Below are 7,168 nucleotides of genomic sequence, written 5' to 3'. Positions count from 1 at the left end.
TTTTGTTGGCTGTTTCACTTAGAGTGCACGCCATAGAGCCACTATCCAGCAGTGCTCGAAGAACCTGACCACTATCAGTAGACACCTCTGTGTAGAATAGGCTATCAGTTTTTGAAAGCCTTTGCAAGCCTTGCACAATCAGTGTTTTTTGCGGTGGCACTACGCTGCTGTAGGCGTGACACAATGTTTCATAATCATTAATGTCTGACAAATCCAAGGTGGGAGGCTCACTCACTTGATCTGCGCTGTCCTCCCTTGTGCGCAGATCATTCAGTTTCCCTGCTGCAAATGTGGAGAAGGACGTCTCCCCTCCGGGCAGTTGCGTCTTGAATGGCCAGGTAAGTGACAAAGGAAACACAGTCCGTTCTCCCGGCAGTGTGTGAGGGCAGAGTGTGAGCTGTCATTACATATGGAACATGGCATGTCTCTTAAGCCCTCAATCTGTGGAAGTCTGCTGTTGGTATTTGATTTTTTATTGGCTCGAGCATAACCTGGGCCCTGAAGCAAAACTTTCTCTAACATTCCAATCAACCTCTCTAGAGTGGAGGTGTCTTGACTTATAGCTGGTCTCTGTTCTGGGACGTCTGAAACTAATGGAGTGTTAGGGCTAACCTCGACTTTGTTCATGCTGATTTGTCTACTCCTTTCAGTAGAAGACCTGAGTCCCTTCTCCAGGTGGTATTCATCTAGCACTTCCTGAACCTCACGAGCTGACCATTTATCAATCGTCTTGGACCTAAAGGTAAGAGCTAAATCTCTACTGGGGCAATGTCTGATGAACATACGTGTGACTTCAACACTGGGGTTGTCAAACGTTTTACCCTGCTCTCTAAGGCAGCTAGAAGTATCATCAGCAGCTCTGTTCAGTCTGAGCCAGTACTCATAGGGGTCTTCCTGGTCATTTGGCAGTGTAGAATAAAAGTCAGCTAGGGGCATTGAGGAGCAATGGCTTGAGCCAAAATGTTTGCGCAGGAGCCCATAGATGGCCTGTGGGTTATTCTGGACATCAATTTCACCATTTCTTATCCCAAATCTTACAATATCCTTTGCTCTGCCTCTCAAGTGAACAATGATTTCCTCAGCTTGATTTTCCAGCTGAACATTGCTTTTTTTGACGTAATTTTTCATTAATTCCTCCCATTCATCGACAGCCAGTGCATCTGAGCTCTCTCCTCGGAAAACTGGTGGGTCTTTGACTTCTCTCCGAGTGACAAGCTGGACTTGGGAGAGATCTAGCGTGTTGACAGGTAAAGAGGCTTTTGTATTGCATGTTTCTTCATGGCTTTCATGCACAGTAGCTATAGGGCTAGTTGTGTTGAGATGTGACATAATGCTATCAGCCAGCTGCTTCCCTATCTGCTGCACAATGGTGCTCATTTGATCAGCCAGTCTCACATCATCAGGGGGAGGGTTAGGAACTGATGTACTAGTGCACTGTGGTGGTTGTAACTCAATCATAGGCTGACTTTGGGTTGCCATTACTTCCCTATGTCTAAAAGGACAGTGAACAGAATCTTCACCAAAATATGTCTTATCCCCCCCTTGATGGTCACCCAATGAGAATGGAACAGGTGTGCTATGTAGCCCTCTACCTCTACCAATACCTAGGGGAGTCATTTCAGAGGTAGTGAATTTACTGAAACTCATAATGGGACCCTTACTCAAACAAAATGACAGTTTTTAAGTAAATATGGCTGTTAATAACTAAATAAACCTGCCAATCAAATACACTAACGGAGGAAGTTCAGCTCCACAATGATGCAGCGGCAAGAAGACATCAGTCCCGGTCCGGCGTAGTCATGGACGGGTCACGGCACCAATGTGACCTCTGTGTAATGTCTCCTGCCTGATAGAATCTCCCAGACACCGTCAGGTTTGTGGTAACAGCAGGTTTATTTCACATCTGCATCTGAATTCATGACAAAGGATAACAATCGTAGTCATCTCATGTGGACAAACAGCGCATGCTCTATCTCAGGGGAAATCCTCCGTTGCTTTTAGGATTACCCATATGTAAGCTTTACACAAAAGTAAAGTACAGTTTGACACATTGATTTGATCGTATAGTGGATTTTAACTCATATAAACAAAATAATTAAAACAAACCAAATTGTCCCTCTTAATCTTACAATGAGGAAATAACATAAAATTATGTAATTATACAGATTTCCTACAGTTACCTTTCCATTTTATGTTAACAGTTATGTGTAAACAATTATGTAACTTCATTACAATTCAACATACAAGAGGCAGATAAACAGCAGAAAATACCTCAATCTCATGTTCAAACATTACAACGTTTTATAACAACATATGATAATAACATACCTGAATTCATGACAAAGGATAACAATCGTAGTCATCTCATGTGGACAAACAGCGCATGCTCTATCTGGAAAGACGGCATCATATTAAAGTTAGCTATACTGGAGAGACTTTCTATCGGCTATAAAACACATAACCAGATGGTTGACTTCATCTACAACACATATTATTCAATCAAAAAAATCTAGCTTAACTTTTACATGCTTTTCAAGTGAGTTAACATTGTTTAGTCCACGGTTACCTCAGGGGAAATCCTCCGTTGCTTTGAGGATTACCCATAATCCTTCGTCATTACTAGCGTTCGCTGCAGTTACACTTTTATGACAGCAGGTGGCACAATAATCCCATTTAGTAGGATTTAACATGAATCTTAACTATGTTACATAGGCAAGAGTCATACACAGACAGGCAGTCAAAACAAAGAAACAAACAAAGAAACAAAACAGGCAGGGACCAGAGGCAAGAGAGTAATCCAGGGAACAGGGCAAGATATCCAAAAACCAAGCAACAAGAAAACCGGGGGAATGCTCAGAAATGCAGTGTAACACAAACAAGACTTTGCGGTGAGTGAATGAATGAACATGGTATAAATAGACTGAGACTAACAGGGTGATGGGACACAGGTGAATGTAGTCAGTGATAATGAGGTACAGGTGACTGTGATGAGTAATCAGAGATGATGAGTCCGGGCAGTGAGTATGGGAAATGTAGTCTGAGAGTGAACGTGAGTGTCTGATGTGGAGTGCCCTCTGGTGGCTCTCAAGGGCACTCCAGCTAGTGACCGTTACAGTTAGCAACCCTACACAATTTTTTTTTTTTTTATGGGAAAACAGGCATTCTTTTATAAAAAAAAATTAAATAATAATCTTGTTATAGGCTATTGTTTATAAATAATTGATTGAGGAATACTAAGAAGGTTGAGGTCTAACTTTAAAAAATGAACGAGGAGGAGGGTAGTCAATGACGTCCCGGGTCACTAAAGACCCGAGGTATGCGTTTAAGGGTTAACAAATATAACAAAAGTAAATCCAAGCACAGGCAGGAAAACACAGGCAAAACAAAGTACATCCAAACATAACCGAAAACAGAAACAAAAGCAACACACATGATACATCCATCTACTTGGTCAACACCAGACACTGAACAAGGGAAACACTGGGGTTGATGTACACAAGGGGTAATTGGCAAACAAGACACACCTGGAAAAAATCAGTGAACTAATTAACAAGAAAACTACAAACTGATTACAAACATGAACAGAAAGAAACTAGAAATACAATATAAAAGTCCAAACAAACAGGGAACATGTAACATAATTAATAGGAATGAATGTTCCTTAAAGCTGCAGTCCGTAACTTTTTTGGGTTAAAACTTATCCAAAATAAATTTTTGAGCAAGTACATAACCAGTCAGTAGGGATGGGGAATTGAAGCCTCATGAATCCCTGAGGCTTTCCCCTGACTGTTCCGGGAAAAGATTCAAAGCTTCGAGAGTGTCGAGAACTGGTTGAGAACCGCGCCATCTGGTGGTTATTTAAAATAAAGCAGCCAGAAGCCTGTGTTAGAAGCTCTGGCAGATGAAGCAACCACAACACACTCCATAGTTTCAATGTTATGTGTACAAATAAAAGCCTTACATGTTTGTGTTTGATTTGTTCATTAAATAAATTCATTTTCCCATTAAAGTGTGACAATAAAATATAATATAAGCTTATATGATTCAACAAGATTTAATGTAGGCCTACTCACTCTCACTCTCTCTCTCTCTCTCTCTCTCTCTCTCTCTCTCTCTCTCTCTCTCTCTCTCCACACACACACACACACACACACACACACACAAAATGAATAAGGACATTGTCTGATATCATCTGTAATTAAATGTGCTTATGACACTAGTTACTGATAGTGCTTAACTGTAGGAATGACAGAAAGGTGATAAAGTGTTTAATTATATTTATTATTTTTGGCTGTTGCCATTGCTCTAAATACAAACCCTTCACCAAACACCAACACCCTATCCCTTCCCCCCTAATCCCACCTTAAACCATACCAACACCAAATGACCTAAAATCACCAAAAAATGCAAAGATTTTATAATAACAAAAAGACACAAAAACAACAAAAAATAATAGCCTAAGTAATGAAAAATAAATGTTGGTTATTTAAATGTAATATATTGATTAACTTTCAAAGTACAGCACTCTCCTCACAAACCCATCAACCAGACTGAGGCAACAATGACTCGTTAAATACGATCTGGAGTTCGAGCCTTCTGACACCCAAAGCGAAACGCGCACGTGATTTGACAGAAAGTGAGGCTTCGTTTGTCATCGATCACGTGACTCTAGTAAACCGATACACGCCCCGATACGGGGCTTCACTAGAAATTGTGTCGCTTGTGTGATACGCGCATCGAAGCTTCAGTGTCATACGTAACATATACCAGCCAGTGTTCAAAACGATCTGCTTGCCTTAGCTTGATTCTAAACGGTAAGCTTGTAATAATGTTTTTAATTCCAGTGGTACTGGTGGATTTCCGCGGGAAATTCAAGTATGCCTTTGCATCATTACGTCACATCTGTACACATAAAGAAGTGAGGATGTTGGAGGTGGAGATTTATAGCCTTTTCTCATAGCACTTGGTATAATTAAACGAATCAATTTGATGGCGGATCCAGAAAGGTTCAAACGACAATCGCCAGTGACAACTGGAGATTCACCCGTTGAAAAATGCAAAAGACTTCGGAGTGGCTATATACAGAAAAAAAGTGACTGCAACCGGGCCCATGCGAAAACAGGATAAATATCGGAAGGGCATTAGTCACGCAATGCTGATGCTGTTAACATTAACAATTTGAGAACAAAGTATAATTTGCACGGTTTGACGTGATATGATAAGCGATCGTTAGATTTAATCAGAGTGATTTACTGCAATGCTTTTTTCCCCTTAGTTGGTCAGAACAAAAGTGGATGTTACTTACTTGTTCAGATGACATTTTCCGGTGAAAATTCTTATGTTGGTCATACTTCCAAAAAGTAAAATCTGTGATTCCGAATGACAGTAGGCCTATCCACACCAGCACGGTGATTGACTGCCGCACATTCTCCTCAAAACATTTGATTCATCCGCGCTGTGCCATGCCGAGGCACAACCCATGTAAAGTTGATAATTCTGCGAATAACTGCAATTGCAGATTTCGAACAGAGATGGCGACAAAGAGGAAAACCTACGGACTGCAGCTTATTACCAGCTTATTACATTACCATTTGCATATCCAAAGAATTCTTAATCTATTAGAAAAATGGAATATGTCATTTGTTTACAATTATGCTCAAATAGAAAATTACAATTCATTGATTGTGGTTGGATTACAAAAAATTGTTAGATACAGGGGGTGCTCATTTTACCTCATTCTCTCTTATTCAAATAATACACCAAAATTTGCTTACATTTCATAATATTCTGTAGCAAATAGCATTCATAAACACACTAATGAGTGGGAGAATCTTATGCAAACACAATTTGTATGAGCACAGATATTTATAGTTCCCCATGAACAGAAGAAAAACAGATGAAAGTCAGGCTTGTCACTGTTGGGATCAAATGAGAAAATTCTTTAGCCTATTTTGCATGCTCTTTCATCAATAGAGGTATGGTGTTTCTTTCAATCATTTTTAATTCTATTGACTTTGTTACAATACACACACACCAAATGCAAGATTTGTTATTAACCTTTTCTCAAGTCTTAATATTATGTGTTGTTCTGTTCATTTGAACTTAATTTGCTTAACTAACTCATTCATTTTTGTTTTGTTTTCCAGCTCTGTACAACCATGTGTAATTCATCTGAACAAATCGACAATTCAACCTCCATATTCGATGAGACTCCAACGTGGTTCATGTACTGCCTTTGTCAGGGATATTTTGGCGCTCGTATCATTATTATCAATACAGCATTATCCTTATTTGTGGGAACACCGATTTATTGCTGGTCCTTGTTTCTCCATGGGAATGTCAAACCCAACTTGGTGTTTCCACTGAATGTTACTATAGTGGAGCTAGTGCTTTGTTTTCAAAGCTTTGTAGACTTAATTGATACCTATTATCTCTCAATGGCAAGCTATAAATTTGCTTTGTTTCTCATTGGTCTCTGCTGGACTGTCAGACCTCTTCTCCAGATCTGCATGTGCATTGAACATTACCTGGCAGTGATTCAACCAATAACATTCCTGAGATATAAGGGCATTCAGTGCAGGATTGCAATGGCAGCGGCAGCTTGGCTGATTGGAGTGGGCAACAGCTTTAGGTTCATTTTCTCTGGAAATAACTTTTTTCCAGATCATATATTCGTTTTGGTTTTCTGGATTGCAGTAATAATAGCCTCTTTTTGCTGCATCTCTGTCCTTTGCGCTCTGAAGCGTCCAGGACCAGGTAATCGCGAGAATGAAGAGACGACAGAGAAAGACAGACACAATAGAACTGACAGAGGCAGAGCTGTTGAGAACCAGCAGAAAAGGAAGGCCTTCAGAATCATCTCTCATATTTTAGTGTCTATCCTGGTTTGTTATTTACCTCACGTAGTAGCTTATTTTACGATCATAGCTAATATTGATAAGGAGACATATTTGTGTAGCATTTTCCCGTTTAGTTTGTCCATCTCTGTGATTACTGTAATAATGTCACCATTATTCAGGATGTATTGTGAAGGCAATCTGAAGCACATAATGTGTATAAGCTTAGAGGACAAATAAAAAGCAAATAAGACAAATTGAAAAAAAGAAATATCTAAGAGCTTCAATAATTATTAAATTTTAGATTTCAGCCCAAGCCATCACTGATCCAC

The sequence above is a fragment of the Leuciscus leuciscus genome (assembly GCF_965113295.1).
Source record: "Leuciscus leuciscus genome assembly, chromosome: 3".
In the NCBI taxonomy this organism is placed as follows: Eukaryota; Metazoa; Chordata; class Actinopteri; order Cypriniformes; family Leuciscidae; genus Leuciscus; species Leuciscus leuciscus.
This window is presented reverse-complemented; position numbering follows the sequence as displayed.